This window comes from Canis lupus, chromosome 25 (assembly GCF_048164855.1).
Source record: "Canis lupus baileyi chromosome 25, mCanLup2.hap1, whole genome shotgun sequence".
NCBI lineage: Eukaryota > Metazoa > Chordata > Mammalia > Carnivora > Canidae > Canis > Canis lupus.
Window position 1 is genome coordinate 18,268,569 of NC_132862.1, and position 17,253 is coordinate 18,285,821.

The 17,253-nt window shown below is 39.5% G+C and overlaps 1 long non-coding RNA gene across 1 annotated transcript in view; it reads left to right on the forward strand.

Annotated features, from left to right (window-relative positions):
- Nucleotides 1-17,253, forward strand: part of LOC140616834 (uncharacterized) — a 99,704-nt gene that overhangs the window by 59,435 nt on the left and 23,016 nt on the right. The window contains exons 3-4 of the long non-coding RNA XR_012017167.1: nucleotides 3,120-3,328; nucleotides 6,380-6,504. This is a non-coding gene — a long non-coding RNA (uncharacterized lncRNA). The remainder of the gene's footprint in view (nucleotides 1-3,119; nucleotides 3,329-6,379; nucleotides 6,505-17,253) is intronic.

Consider the following 17,253-nt stretch of genomic DNA (forward strand, 5'->3'; position numbering starts at 1 on the left):
CATCTAAAGTCTCTGGACATGGAAAAATAGTTTTTGGTAGGTGGAAACAGAAAAAAAAAAAAAAAAAGATTGGGAGTGCCCCCTTTGAATAGGCAGGAGTCTTTGTGGCTTGAATTATTATTTCTAAAACTTTTGATCTGTTATTCCTATCCTAAGAGAAACTTATACATTTATGTTTCTTTTTTGTCTTTTATAAAACCCACATCAGAATGAGTCAAATGTCTAAAATTTCTTAGGATTAGTGAAGCAGAAATAGTTAATGAAAGCTCTCAAAAGAGACATAGAATGTGGTATTCATTCACATGCCAGATAAAGTGTGATTTATTCACTTTGGTGCCAAAGAGCAGATTCCTAAACTACTTTAGGAAAACATGAATGAGAGTGGAAAAATACACTGGAATGAGAAAAGCTAAATTCTAAGGAGAGGCCCGAGGTCAGAGCAAGATTCCCCACAGATGACTGGTGCCATTCAGAGCGTTGAGTTAGTGTACGTCCCTCCTTGTAAGGCGCCCTTGGTCAGGACTGGACAAGATTGAACCTGCTGATGTAACTCAGGTAGCTCCAGTTATAAAGGGAACCAGGCCACAGGATAGAGAGCCCAGATACCTTTGGCTTGATGCTCTGTTTGACATCTCACAGTGCCATTCATTAAAGGGACAGGAAAGCAAGCTGGTCTTGTCACGAAGCCTGTACTGAGAACACCAGTAAAATAACTCAACGTGCATTTTTCATAGTTTTGATGTTCTCTGCATCACCCTCTGTAGCAGTATACGCCTGTGTGTATGTGTATGGCTAAATTATAAAGCTTACCCAGTCATTATTTCCTGGACCTGGATGCATTTGCCATGCATTCCTTTCAGTTTAGTCTTCATGTCTGAAACTATTTTTAGTGCTATTTCTGTTTTCATATTCCTCAATACTTCCCTCTGCCTTCTCCTGCATAGATGCTGATGAGCCATAGCTCTCAAGGCTACTTATATTTAGAACCAGATCAGACAGTGTTAGAATTTTTGCTTCAACTGTTAAACATAATTTAGAAGGCTCAAGAGGAAAAGGAAAGTCTATTTATTCACCCATATTTTTTCTTACTATATTCTTTCTTCTTGATGTGCCAAGTTTCTTTCTTCTATCATTTCTTTTCTGCTTAGGGAACTTCCTTAGTCATTCTTTTACGGTAGCTCTGCTGGCGACACACTCTCATCATTCTTCATCTGAGAATGGCTTCATTTCCTCTTTCTTCCTGAAGAATATTTTTACTAGATGTAAGATTCAGGGTTGACAGCTCTCTCTTTAAGCTCTGGCCTCTGTGGATGCTGATGGGAAATCCACTGGTATTTGAATTGCTTTAAAATTTTTTCTTGGCCTTTAGTTTCCTGAAGTTTATGATGTGACATAGTATCGGTATTTGTTTGTTTGTTTTTTAATTATCCTGTTTGGCATTTGCTTAGCACTTGAATCTATAAGCTTATGTCTTTTGCCATATTTGGAAAGTTTTTAGCTGTGATTTCTTCTAGGACTTTTTCAGCCATGCCCTCTCTCTGTCTCCTCTCCTTTGGGGACTCCAATGACATGACTCTTTGATATTTTGGTATAGTCCAGATCACTGAGGATCTATCTGTTGATCTTTTTTTCTCAGTCATTCAAATTTGATAATACATTGTTCTGTCATCCAGCTCACTGACTCTTTCCTCTGGCCCCTTTGTTCTGCTTAGGAGTCCATCCACTGAGTTTTTAGTTTCAGTTATTATAGCTTTGAGTTCTAAAATTTCTGCTTGGTTCCTGTTTGTATCTTTTTATTTCCTTGCTGGAAATTTCTAGTTCTTTGCTAAGACTTGCTATTTTTTTCATTAGTTTTGATCATGTTCATAATTGCTTGTAAAAGCATTTTTATGATGGTTGTTTTAAAATCTTTGTCAGACATTTCTAACATCTCTGTTATCTCAATGTTGACTTCTGTTGATTATCATTTATCCATCCTTTGGGAATCTTCCTGGTTCTTGGTTTGATGTGTGTTTTTGACTGAAATATATTTTGGATATTTTGTTGTGAAACTCTGGATCTTATTTACACCTTCAGCTTTAGCTGTCCTTCTTTGACACCTCTCTGACCAGGCAAGTGGGATCCTGCCTTGTTACCGCCAGGTGGGATTGGAATTCCAGTTTCACCTGTTTGCTTCTGTTGACGCCAAGGTGGTCTTAGTGGGAGGGAGAGTCTCCTTGTTACTGTGGGGCAGGGAAGTCCTAGGACTTCCTCCTAGGAAGGACACTTCCTCTGACACTTTCCTGGCAGAGGGATAGGAGTGCCTATATACTATATATATACTATATACTCCTGTGATCTCCACTGATACCAATGGGTGGAGCTGCCTCATTACCCGTGTGTGGTGGTGAAAGTCCTGACTCTCTAGGAGGTCTCTCCTGACACTCTCCAGGGGCGAGAAGGAGGGTGAAGCCTCATGGTAGGCCAGGCTGCCAAGTGTTTTCCACTAACACTGGGAGTCAGGGAGGTACAGGGTTTTTTACCGCCTTTAAAAGTCCCAGCTCCCTGCTTGGCCTTATCTGATTCTATCATAGCAGGAGAGGGGGATAATTGAAGCAGTTTGTTACAGCCCTGTGGTAGTGGAAGTCTGGCTCTCTTCTTGGCATTTGCTGGCATGGTGAAAATGGGGCCACTGTGTTTTCTGTGGTGTCTGGCTAGAGTACAGCAGTTTTTGTCTAAAGGTTTCCTGTCTTTCTAGGCTGCCCCTTTCCTGATCTTGGCTAGAGAGAGCAGGCTTCCTTGGGTCTTTTTGTCTGCACGTGTTGGCATCCAAGTTGCTGGTTTCTCCAGTTCCAAAACTGGGATACATAAGGCAAAGAGAAGAGCTACTGTATCACTCCTTGGGTCCTGAAGTCCCTAGCCAGTCTGCCTTCTTCTCAACACCTTTCATAATCTTCATACATTTGTTTTACTTATACTGTCTAAGGTTTTTAGTTGTACTTAGCATGCAAAATGGGGAAAAGTATGTATATTTCCCAGAAGTGGAAATCAACTGCCTACATTTTACATGAAATTACTTATAAGATAAATCATTGTTCTTACAGTTGTTCAATTATTTGCTCATTCTCTCATTCATGTAGGAGTGCTGACTGAGAGCTGGCCACTTAGCACCTCTCTGTGCATGAAGGCCTGGTGCTGGGGGACAGTGACTCCAGAAGAAGCCTGGCCTCTTTCTCCCTGAGCACAGCATCATGATGTCTCTAGTTCTGTTGCCTACTGCCACCCTGATTCTCAGCCAGGCTTCCCCAGACTCAGCTGGAACCAGTAGCATTATAATAAGGCAAGAAATGTAAATATTAAATATTTATTTATAGTTACATGACTAAGCTTGTGAATAATGCATAAAAGAATTTTCCAGTGAAAAAAGTTCTAAGGGCACTTTTTTTGGGTAACCATTTAAAAATTTTTTTATTGAGAAATAATCTCCAACTTGTTAAAAGTTGCAAAAATAGAATAGTAAAAGGAAAACCCGTATACCCCTTACCCAGATTCACCTGTTTCTAACACTTAACAGTTTACTATATTTTCATCATTTGCACACTCTCTCCTGACACACACACACACACACACACACAACACACAAATTTAACATGCCATCTGTAGTTTTGTCAATTGACTCCATGTCCTTTATAAAGTTTCCCCTCCAGGACAGGACTCAGTATAGCATCAAGTATCACAGACATCTGAAGAGCCTCCTTTGTCTCCTTTAATTGGGAACAGTTCCTAACTGTGATTTTCTTAAATACAATAAAATGGTAAAACTATATCTGCCTCATATCATTAATGTTATTTATAGGTACACTTAGCAGATTGTGAATTTATTAACATAGAAAAAGGAGAATTTCAGTACTCTGTAGTAGTAAAGAGGATCTTGTAGCAGCATGTAATTAAATTAAAAAATGAAGCCATAGCAAAACCATAAAAGCCATAAAATGCTTGACCCAAAATTAGAAAGTTGTTTATGTAAGTTAGAATGGAAAACATTGTTCTTTTATCACCTAAAAGCTTCCAGGGGTGATTAATGAAAGTGCATTTGTACAATTTACACAGAAATTAAATACTTGCAAAGTTCTAAAATGACAGGTTTTAAAGCTTAGCTAGAAAATTTGCTTTATTCTAACTTCAACAGTCAAATATTGCTAATGTGCCTGTCCCGATAAATCCCCTCTGGACATGCACCGTAAAAGTATAAGTGAGAGAAGCACAGTATCTTTACTTACTTTAAATGCTGAATTCTGAAATCTGTCAATGAAATCATGTTCAAAATCATAGGTACCATTAGCCTACAAAATGAATGATCACCTTTATATGCTAGGAATAAGCTCTAGTCCCTGAGACTGTAGTGGTGTTTCTCAAACATGCTTTGAAATTGCATCTGAAACGCATGTTCTTAGTATGCAGCAAAACCAAACATTAGGCAACCAGAGTTTATCTTTTGTTTTTTGCATGTCAGTGGCTTGCACTGGCTCCTTTGCACTCTGTATTGAGATCTCTAGTCAGAGCAAAGAGTTTTCCTCACAGCCAGGACCAGCTAAATTCTGTTTTCATCTCCTTGGAGGCCAGGAAAACACATCGTTTCATATTCATTTGAATATCCATTTTCAAAAAAGAGTCCTTGCCCTGTGCCTAGAGATGGAGAGAGAGTACTTTTTTCAATACCTTGGACTGATGAGGTCTGGATTAGACCAGACATTGAAAGATCTTTCCTATTGAAGAAACATGTTAATCTCTGTAATATTTGCATTAGAATTTTAAGCAATGTGACACCTGTCAAGATATTTTCAAACCCAAGTAGAGATTATTTTAGATGAATTACTGCTTCTTTAAGCCATAGCTCATTTCATTGGTTTTGAAAAACATCATCTCACTTTTATTTTATATGGATGTCTTGGGTTATTGCACCCTGTTAGGGGCCGGCTCTGGAGGCAGGGCTGCCCTGATTGCATTCCTCAGCAGTGAGCAAGGTACTGAACCCTGCAAGTCTCAGTTTCCTCATGTGTAAGAGGGTAATGATAGTAGTGACTTCATGGGATTTTAGGAGCAGTAAAATTTTAAATTAGATGATATATTTAAAACCACTATACTTTAGACTCAATTACAAGTTCCCTTGTCATGCCTTAGACTTCAGAGGTTTCCACTCTGCCTCTTTATAGCAGTGTTCTTTCCTACAAAGTGAAGAATCTGGGATGAGTGGAGGGGTGGCAAGAAAGTGCTCTCCCTTCTCCCTGTCTCTCAGGGAATGCTACCCTTCTAGAACAAGTTCTGGGCACTAGAAGCTCCTGGTCCCTGCCCAGTTGTCCCCAGGTACACCTGCAGGACCTTTGTAGGCTTTTTTTCTGCTTCTGGCCTCCTGAAGGCTGACACCCTCACCTCCCCCACACCAGTGGTGTGGGCATCACCCCTCCTGAGGGATGGCCGGAGAGTGGCAGTTAGTAGGGCTGTGGGAGGAGCTTTGCAGTCTGGATGTCCACACATGTGGCCCCTTGTAGAGTTGCCAAGATTGAGTGGGAAGAAAAGGGAGGTGAGCAGGGGCTGCCTTCACCTGGGCTTCCACATTCCTACACGAAATGTCAAGGAGAATGAGCATGCTAAATTCTCAGACTCATGGCCTCCTAGGTTGTGAAGGAGGAACACTTGTCAAATAGGACACCAGATGTGTTTTATGTGTTTAGCCCTATTTGGACTCTTGCCCCAGACTCCACCAATGTTAGGAGTGAGAGCATATTTAGGCAATCACTGGCACATAGTAAGAACTCAAGAAACACTTTTCACCATCATTGTCATTATCATTGTCATCATCACTTATGGCATGTGGCCATTTCTCTGAAATAGTAGGAAACCAGCTCTTTGTCTCACCATTGCATGGTCATATACCAACTCTATTTCTGATTTCATGGGTGGTCTTTGGGAAGGCTGTGGGGGAAATGATGCGATATGGGCTGGAGTGGACATTGACATTTGGTACTTCAACTTCCTCTTAAGCCTCTTGCTTAATTTTTTTCTTCCATCTTTTAAATGTTGGTGCTTTTATAAGAGACTTCAGAATGGTTCTGTTCTGTGGAAGTCTTGTGCCTGAATAAAGGTACCTATAGTCTAAGAGCAGCCATGCCTTGGGGACAGGATCTTTGGCAGATAGAAGTTTATTTCAGGGATTAAGAGTTGGTGCTCAAATTCTCCTCCAATGATGCCAGTGGCCCAAAAGTAACTTGTTGATTTTGCATCTAGGATGGTTCTGTAGTAGAAGCAATCTTCTAGAGTACCTTAGCACAGGCTTTTGTATTAGAGAAAATAAAGATTTTGGTCAAGTTCCAGTTTTTTCAAATAAGTTTCTTTCCACAAGAGAGATCCCACCATCTGATGCATTTTCAGAAGAAACAGATCCTCTTAGCTTTGTGAGTGATGTGCCTCCATTGGCAAGAACCACAAGGACCACAAGAACACAGCACCCGGGTTTCATCAGATTAGGTAAGTGCTAATGACAAAGATCATTTATGAGGGTGCTTATTGAATGCCTGCATTGTATTCAATGATTTGCACATATTTTTTAATCAATGAGAAACTAATATGTTTACATTAACAAAGCTAACAAAACAAAAAGCCAAGATTTGAACCCACATTTAACTTTTAAAAAGCTAAGAGATATTATATTTCACTACTTTTTTTTTAGGGAAGGAGGGTATTTTCCAACCTAATCTATGCCCAATGTAAATAAGAGGTGCTTATAATTATACTTTCAAGAAACTTTAAATTTGATTAGCAAGAACAATATTTTCTTGGGGGATGGGCAAAGTGGGTGAAGGGGAATGGGAGATAAAGGCTTCCAATTATGGAATGAATAAGTCATGGGGTTGAAAGGTACAGCATAGGGAATATAGTCAATCGCATTGTCATAGTGTTATTCAGTGACAAATGGTAGCTACACTGCGGTGAATACAGCACAATATGTAGACTTGTGGAATCATAGTGTTGTACACCTGAAACTAATGTAACATTTTGTGTCAACTGTACTTCAATTCTTTAAAAAAGGACAGTATTATCTCCTGGAAACAGTGATGACTGCCATCCCTAGCCAGGGACTATAACAGTTTATATTACCTTGTATTTGTTTGCAATAATAACACCATAACAGTACAATTTGATAAACTTTTCTCCAATTTTCACAATACTGGATAAACATGAAATGAAACATTCTTAATTCTTTCCTCTATTTTATCACCTATTTTTCCCTTCTTGCCCTTTTCTCCATGTGCTTTTCTCCTTCTCTCATCTAATCAAGAGCAGTTACAAGCTGTGTCCTCCCAAGTGGCTCTCAAAATTATCTACCTTTTTGAAAAAAAAAAAAAAGATTTATTTATTTATTTATTTTAAAGAGAGACAATGTACTCGAGCAGGGGGAGTGGCAGAGGGAGAGAAGAAGATGGAGAGAATCCTCAAGCAGACTCCTCTCTGAGTGCAGAACCCTACCAGGGTTCAACCCCAGGGCTCTGAGATTATGACCTGAGCTAAAATCAGGAGTTGGGCACTTAACCAACTGATCCACCTAGGCATCCACAAATTATCTACTTTTCTGTCTCCTCACTATTATTGCCTCTGTCCAGGCCAGGGAATAGACTGTAGAATCAAACTATTTAAATTGGAATTCCAGCTCTCTGCTTACCAGCTGTGTGACCCCAGTCTCATAACTCAACCTCTCTGTGTTCAGTTTTCAGTCTGTAATTTGGGGATGATAGTACAATGGTTCACAGAGTTATAAAGACTAAAGAATATATATAATACACAAAAGGTACTTAGAATAATGATGTAAGGTGCTACTATCCTTAGATTATTATAAAATATCTAAGGATTACAGTCTTCTTAAATTAACAACATACTTACAGTCATTTTCATTTTCAACTTACTTTGTCAGGAAAATTATTCAAGACTTACAAGTGGGCAAAAAAAAAATAGTTTGTTGGCTATCCTTTTAGTGGAGCATTGGTATCTTGTCCAGTGGAACCTCCAGGAATGATCTGATTCTATGGCTGTGGACATCTTTGATAGTCTTTCTTCGATTAAAGTATCTTACAATAGTGCATGTGTAGAAACTGTAGAAAGTTAATGCAAGTGATCTTTGTCATAAAAAATGGAAAAGAATTTTGTCTTATAGAGATATAACCGATTTCCACAATGTGGAAAAGATAACCTCAAACATGATGCTTTTCTGCTTTATATATCAACCACTTTTGCATCTGTTAGCAAATAGATTTCATAATTCCTGATTGTATATGTATGCATGTGTATCTGTGTGTGTGTTCATTGAATTCTATTTTGAAATAGTTTTAACATCTTACTGGTACCTTCCTTAAATATTGAGTTAAATAAAAACTTTGACATATGCAAAGCTCCCAAACAATATAACTAAGCCAAATCAGAGTCCCTGGTTAAAATTTGAAAAACATCCTTCTTTCATCATTTTTGAAAACCCAAGGAAGGCCCCAAGATTGGCCTAACACAACACTGAGAACTAATAAATACATTGTAGTATTTTCTTCTCCCTTTCCGTTTTCTACCTTTTTCCATACTCCTCCTCTCTATCACAGCAGGTGCCAGTATTCTATGGTGGTGGAGGCACATCTATCCCAGCTTCACATCTATCCCAGTCTCACTCAATGCCCCTTTGATCCTCACCTCAAGAGCAGTTTGTGTCCTGAATCTTCCCTCATCACCATCCTCAACCTATCCCATAATACAAACCTTATCAGTTCTGATCCTTAGTTCCTCAGATCATTAGTAGCTGGTAACAGGCGTTATGAAGAATCATTTATTCATCGAGCAAAGATTATTTGTTGAGCTCCTACCTTGTGCCGGGTACTCTGCTATGTACTAGAGATAGAAGAGTGAAGATGACACAGTTCATGTCTTCAAGGAGCTTTCAAGTCTATTGAGAGAAACAGACGAACCAGAGATTTAGATACAGGGTGTAGAGACTATGACTGAAGCATGGACAGGAAGTTATGAGAGTGAAGAGAAGTGACATTGAAGACCTGAAGACAATGAGAAGGGATCCCTGGGTGGCGCAGCGGTTTAGCGCCTGCCTTTGGCCCAGGGCGCGATCCTGGAGACCCGGGATCAAATCCCACATCGGGCTCCCGGTGCATGGAGCCTGCTTCTCCCTCTGCCTGTGTCTCTGCCTCTCTCTCTCTCTCTCTCTGTGACTATCATAAATAAATAAAAATTTAAAAAAAAAAAAAAAGACAATGAGAGGGCTATGGAAGAGAGCATCCTGGGAAACATGAATTCTACAGCTTGATCCTCAGGAAAAAGCCAACAGGATCCTTTAAGCTCAAGTAGCTCTAAATGGCCAACAGCACAGTCTCACATTGCCTTCAAAAGATGAAGATCCCTGGGCAGATGTCCTTAGCATGGAGCAGCAGAGAGAAAAACCTTTCGCCTGCTCTTCTTGTTCCTACCTCTTGGTGGCCTTTGTAATGAAAAATTCCACAGGAAAAATTTCCACGGGAAATAAAACAAAAATAGAACACTTGGTTCTGTGTGACTCGAGAAAGGCCTGGACAAGAGGGGTTCCTTCACTTGAGGAGAGCTTCATATCCTCCTTCTGCTAGTAGCAACCTTCCGTGGCATTTGAAATGGCTGTACCTCCCGTACCTGATGAGAGACGATCATGTTTCTCCTAGTAGTTAAGTATGTGGCCTTTGAAGTGCATCAGATTGAAGTTCAAGCTCTGGTGTCTCATTTGCTGGATGGTGACCTTGAATAAGACATTAAATCCCTCTGAGAGAAAACTCCCTTTCTTCACCTGCCTTTACACAAGTGCTTGGCACAGTGCCTAGCACATGGGAAGTAATAATAAAAGGAGGCAATATTCAACCTTCCAAGCATAATTCATCAGCAGTCGACAAACAATACAATCTGCTGTTGCTTGCAAAATTTTGTCCAAACAAGCATGCAGAACCATTTTTACATTTGCTAGTTTGGAAATATGAGGGTGATAAGTTCAGAACCATCTATTTCCATATGGGTGACAGATTCTAATGCAGTGTGGAGTTTAGTGATACTGAAATATTCCTGTATTACACCATTTGGGTATTTTATATCCCTTAGAAAAGTAATCATCTCTATGTCCTTTCCATGTGTGTGTCTCAGCCCAGTGCACTCCTGGTCTACAGCAGAGATGAGCCAATTTACAACTCTGTCTGGCGCTTTTCCCCCAGGCCATTTCAGAACTGACTGGAAGGGATTGCAGTAGGGCTGTTGCAGGACTTGCACAGTTTCTTTGAGCAGGAGTGCGTGACGCCTCTGCCTTTTTCCATTCACAACTTCCCCCACACCCACAATGCATTTTGGAACTGTGCAACACAACAATCCCAAAGTCTGCACTTACTGTGTTTCCTGGGAAACACACCTTTACAGCAATATGCCTATGCATGTATTTGCATATTCAGGAGATTTGGTTCAATCAATTAGGTCAACAGCAGTTTGGGGAGCAGAAAATATAAAGAAAAAGAAGATATCATGTCTCTGCTCTCCCCCTCAATTCCCTCACTCCCTGACTGACCCACTAGAGAGAGCACAAAGTTTAATAAGGATCATCTACGAATACATAACTATTCATGCAAAAATACATTGGGAAAATGAACACTGGGTCTGAGCCAGGATGAGCAGTCATCTCTGATAGGACAAGTAGAAAAGAGAGGTCATTGTAGTCTTCACAGGGGAAAGAAAGCTTGTATTGCGCTTTGAAAGATGAGCAGAATTTCCTCAGATGGCAAGGGGGGAAGGTACTACTATCTAGTACAGGGCTGTTGAGACTACCTTGTCCAGTAGGATGCAGAGGAGAAGCGGTGTTTGGGTGATGATTCCAGGATAGAGAACCAATTGTAGGGCTTAGGGAGAGGAAAAAATATATGGGAGATTCCCAAGCTAGAGGACTGTGAAAAATATGTGATGCCTGACCTCTTGTTTCTTGACACTGTCAATAAAAAGCTGTTGCCAACCTGTTATTACTTACTTAGCACAGCTAAGAGGGTTTCCTATATCATGCTCAGGAGTGTTACTATGCATATACAAGATTATAGACCTCTAGGTCCACCCATAATAGTTTCCCTTTTTTGTGAGATTTCAATGAGAGAGCTGACTTGGCTCTGTCAGCATCCTTGTCCACATGAAGCCCTTCCTAATGTGGTCGGAAAAATCAGTACAACACCCGTCTTTTTCTGAAGATTGCAAGTCAGAAAATTCTAATTTAGCTGCCTTCTACCCCCACTTACTCCCATTTCCATTTTTCATGTTCCAATTACTGCAATAATAGGGAGTCCAGAGAGAAAAGCAAGATTTTGATGAGGGATAGAGGGTATGAATGAGTTTAGTGTTCCCTTGTTTGTTTGTTATTTTTTAAGAGTTTATTTATTTATTTATGAGAAACACAGATCAAGAGACAGTGAGAGAGAGGCAGAGACATAGGCAGAGGGAGAAGCAGGCTCCCTACAGGGAGCCTGATGCAGGACTCAATCCCAGGACCCCAGGATCATGCCCTGAGCTGAAGGCAGACGCTCAACTGCTGAACTACCCAGGCATCCCTAGCCCCTAGCATTCTTCTGTTAAGTTCATGATCCCAGCAGAACGTCTGGAGGTTGAGCAAATAGAAAGCCATGGGAAATAATCTCAATCTGGAGAGCTTGATGCAACTAAATCCAGGTGTAACCCCTGGAGTAAGAAAGGAGGATAGGTGGTATAGTTGAGGATGTTCACATTTCAATGACAGCATAAGCCAGATCTTCTGTGAAAGCAGGAAGATGTGGATTAGGGCCCAAGAGGAAAGTAATACACATTTGAAATTATTGAATCAGAGAGTTCTAAAGGTAGGTGAGAAGTCACAAGTGAAGGAATATCTAAGCAACACTGATATTTAAAATGCAGTGGGAAATCATGGGCTATGGAGTGTCTTTATGATACTCAGTTTATGTAGCTGTTACCAACAACGTATGGCAAACTAGGAGGAAGCAGAAAGTTGGGTTGGTTCTGAGTTGGGGACTGGTTGGAAAAAAAGGGAAATTTCTGCTCAGGTTGGTGTATGATGTTAGTGTTTGGTGTTTTTTGACGATGGTATATACCCCCCCCCAATAGCTCTCTAGCTGTATCTGTGTGAATGCATATGATTATAAGTGACAAATTCAAACTGACTCAAACAGTAGAAGGAATTTGTTGGTTTATGAAACAGGATCCAAGATCGGTAACTTGTCTCACAAGATTATTATGGGGATTAAATGTAAAGAATAGATGCTCAATAAAGAACCTGGTATATCAACATTATCATCCACAATCCTTCATATCTTTGCATCTATTCTTCCTGCTGTGTTTGAGAGCTTCTTCCTTGTTTGTATCCGGTGTGAAAAGACCTGTCTTCTAACTTCTGTCCTGGAAGAGTGAGGAGCTACCTTTCTCAAATATCTCACAGCTCATTGGTCTGATCCAGGTCTATAACAATGTCTGTGGCAAAGGTATTGTCATTTGCTTATTAACATTGTCTATCTTGGGATGCCTTGGTGGCTCAGCGGTTGAGCATCTGCCTTCGGCTCAGGGCGTGATCCCAGGATCCGGGATGGAGTCCTGCGTCGGACTCCCTGTGAGGAGCCTGCTTCTACCTCTGCCTATGTCAATGCCTCTCTCTTTGGGTCTCTCATGAATAAATATAAAATCTTTTTAAAAAGTCCTTAAACTTTAAAAACAAACATTGTCTGCCTTAGTAGGACAATCACCATGGTTGGAGAAAAATTACCACATACCCTTAATTGTAAAGACTTCATCTGTTGAAAACAGTTTTTGAGAGGAAAAGTAAAAAAGAAGAAATGCTACATTAAATGTCCATATCCATCCTGATTTCAGAAACATAATGTTGGGAAATGTGCATTTTAGAATTGAGGAAATGTGGTAATTTATCTTGGAAATATCACCAGGAAGTTTCATTGTTTAAAACTAGATGCTTTATGGATAATTACTGAGATTTTTCTAAAGAGCTATCAAAGGTGAGTGATAATGCTTCCCTGAAATTTTTCCAGAGTGAAATCATTGTGGCTATGAGGAAAGCATAGAAATCCCTCCTTTGTTGGTGTGTTGGAGATCTCAGAACTATTTCTAGAGGTAAATCTTGGCCATTTAGTCAGATTTTTCCTTGAGCCACTTCTGCTCTGATCTCTTTTTCTTTATTTCCCATATTGTAATAATGATTTGATTTTGTCAGCCGCCTAGACTCCCCACCCCAAATAACACAAGGCTATAAATGGATAACGGAGAGAAGCACAAACTGAACTGTCTGAGCATGCAGCTGTTCTCCAGGGAATCACGAATCACTGTTTTTATTTCTGCTTCCAAAATATCTCCTGAATCCCTTCACTCCTTGCAGTAGCCATAGTAGTGGGAAGAGGATAATGACTGGCAAAGATGCCAGCACCCTAATCCCTAATCTGAATACCTTATGTTACAAGGCAAAGGGCAATTAAGTCTAAAAGATGGAATTAAGGATGCTAATTAAGGATGGCTGATCTTAAAGAGATTGGCCCGGATTTTTTAGGAAGGCCCAATGTAATGGCCAGGCCCTTAAAGGGAAAGAAAGAGAGAGAGAGAAGATTCAGAACCAGAGGGTTGACATTATGAGGGAGAATTGACTGGCCATTACTGACTTGGAAGATGGAAAAAAGAGACCATGAAACAAAGAGTATGTCAGCTGCTAGAGGCTGGAAAAGATGGGTCCCAAAGATGAGACTCATTTTGAACTACAGACCTCCAGAGCTCTAAGATAGTAAATGTGTTGTTTTAAGTTACTAAGGTCATGGCAATTCTTTATAGCAGCACCACTGTGGTTCTGCACATCCTATTCCCTAGGTCAGTGAAAGAAGCCTTGATGTGACTTCCAGTTTTGCCCCATTCCACTACATTTCCACCCTGCAGTTAGAGCTGTCTTTCTAAAATGCTGTGCAATTGGTCTCAGTCACCTTCCAGTGACTCTTTTCTGCTTTTAAAGCCCAAAGTCTCTAATGGGGTCGACCTCCAAGCCTCCTTCAGGATTGCTCTACATCCAGCCAGCCTGAATTTCCTTCAGTTCATCAAAAGCCCCCCACTCGCTTCTCTCTGGATTCTCTGCTCAAGGGATTCTCTTCCTCCCCAGGTGCTGCTCCTCCTCTAGACACTCATTTCCATAGAATTGCAGCTTCACTGTTGCTGCCTCCTGAAAGACTTTTCTGGACTCCACACTTAAGTTACATACCCTCCCCTCTGCTCCCATGAGACCCTGGTCATCCTGTAATTGCCCATATTTCCTGCTCTCCTGTAAGCTTCTAGGGGGCAGAGATGCTGACTGTCCCAGCAATTAACACAGTGCTTGGTTTCTAGCAGGCCCTGCCGCACATGTAATGTCTGTACCCGTTACTCAAATGACAGGAATGCTTGAAATTAATTGGGCCAAACCAGTTCAGGAATTTCCCCTTTTAATGGTTCTATGAGAGCTCACACATACTTTTACCTTTTCCTGTCCTGCCCTCATTAGAACTGTACTCTTCCCATGTTGTCCAGGCCAGGCATGTGATAATTACCTCAGCCAGCCCAGCTTTACTACCCAGCATGGTTACTTGCTTGAGGAGCTGTACAAATCCCCCTGCACAGCCTTTAGGTCTGGAATGTGTTTTCTTTCCAAACATCGTACCCCTGAGATTTGTGCAAACCAAAGTGAAAACATGGAGATGGAAGAGAGTCCTCAAACCTTCGCAGTTACCAACTGAATTGATTCTAATATTAAAAGAAACTAGAATGGAGGAAATAAGTTAAAGAAAAGCAAAGAAGATATGCTACCTGTTATAGCTAATTTTTTAGTTTACAGAGGAGGATGTAATTTTAGCCTATTTCTTGTTATAAAAACCATTTAATCCTTTGTTCTGTTGTGCTCACATAGGTCAATTGAGGCTATGTCCTCAAATCTCCATGATTAAAAAGACTGCCCTTTTTGGATGGATAAACATGAAAAGAGGAAAGGATTTGCCTAATGCCAGGCTCCTCCCAATAAAACAAGTTATTAATTACTCTCTTTGGGGGCCTAGCCTCGCTGTAGTGCAGCCTCAATGTCCTTACCTCTTCTTCTCACTAAGTGAGGAAAGCCAGGCTGGCCTGGTTATTTCAAGTTATGTGCTTCCTTGGTTGTATGATGTGCACTCGGGTCTGTAACTGGGCCCTGCTGTGCTCCCAGACATGCCTTAGATAAGATGACAGAGCCCTGCTCAGGCTCTGAGTGTGTCTCTGGTCCATGCAGATCCTTTGTTTACATGCTAATGGAATTTTGATCATATGCAAATACAATGTTCAGATGTGTCCTTTTGCCTTCTCCATAGTTTTGTGTGTAATTATGTTTAATAACTTAAACAGTTCACTTATTTTGGAAGCCTTGGCTTAGATAGAGATAATGCATGATTTCAAATGTAAGTTCATTAAATCCATGAGTAAAAACACGAAGTAAAATGGCAAATTCCTAATTATCACTCTGTTTTTATTGTTTTTAGCTCAGAAGTGAGCTGTATGCCACAATGCCTAGGCACACTACTTTGTGGTAATTTACTGAAAGCTTAAATTTGGAACAGTGAAACAGTTTACTGGTGTCCTCAAATAAGTGCATGATACAAGTTGATGCTTTTCAGAACACTGTTTATTTCACTTGACTCCTCCAGTATATGGAGTGTTTTTTATTTGTTTGTTTGTTTACTCTTAATGAACATACACTTGGAGGAGGTATAGTTCTTGGATTACAAGCCTCAGCACTGTAGACATTCTACTGGAATTCATAGCTAGTGCACTTAGGCAAGAAAAAAAACCCAACATGTATATGTCTTAGAAAGGCAGAAGAGATGACTATGTATTTATAAAATCTTAACAAATCTATGAACAAACTACTAGAACCAATAAGTGAGTTTCGCAAGGCAATGGAACATAAGATCAATGTATAAAAATGAGCATTTCTATATTTGCAACCAATAATTAGAAATTGCAATTAAAGAATAACCATTACAATACAATTACCAAAAAAATTAGGGCACCTTTAACAAATTATATGTAACACTTGAAAACTGAAAACTGTAAAACATTGCAGAAAAAAATTAAAATAAACCTAAAGAAGTTCATTGATTAGAAGACTTATTTAGATGTCAAAAACTCCCAAATTGACTTAAATAAATAAAGTTAGTTGCAGTTGCAAATCAAAATCTCAGCAGACTTTTCTGAAGAAATTTTTAAGGTGAATGTAAAATCCATATAGAAATGCAAAGAATCCAGAATTGAAAAAACCACTTAGAAAAATAAGAATTACACTACCTAATTTAAAAAATTCTTATGAATGCACATTAATCGAGATACTGTGGTATTGATTTAATCATGGACATGTTGATTAATGAAACAGAACATAGAGTACAAAAACAGATCCAAATATACAGGGCCAATTGTTTTTAATGAAGTTCTACAGTATTTGCATAGTGGAAAAGTTAATCTTTTTGACTGGTAGTACTGGTATAGTTGGATATCCATATGAAAATGAAGCATTTTAGCCTTTACTTCACATCATATTTAAAAAATTAATCAAAGAACATGTATCAATGGCCAATAAGCACATGAATGATTCTCAACATTAGTTGAGATGACCTTAGTCATTAGGGAAATGCAAATTAAATCCCTAATGATACAGCACTATGCATACAACAGAATGGTTAAAACTTGAGGAAATAATCCTAACAAATATATTTCTGATGAGAGTGTAAATGGTATACGCTAGCTTGGAAAATACCTTGGCAGTTTTTTTTATCAAGTGAAACGTGTATATACCCAATCTTCGGACTGGGAAATCTCATACTTACTTTTTTACCCAAGAGAATGAAAACACACGCCCACCCAAATATTTTTATACAAATGTTCATAGTGGCTTTAAACATGATGGCCCTTGGAAATAACCTAAATGTCCATCAACTGGTGAGTAAACAAATTATTATATAACCATATAATGAACTACTTGGTCATATAAAATAACATTGTATTGTTACATGCAACAATATAAATGAATCTCAAAACCATTATGTTAAGTGAAAGAAGCCAGATACAAAAGATCATATACTGTAGGAATTCCCTTTATGTGAAACTCTAGAAAACTCTAATAACTATAGTATACAGTATATATAACAGAAAGCACAC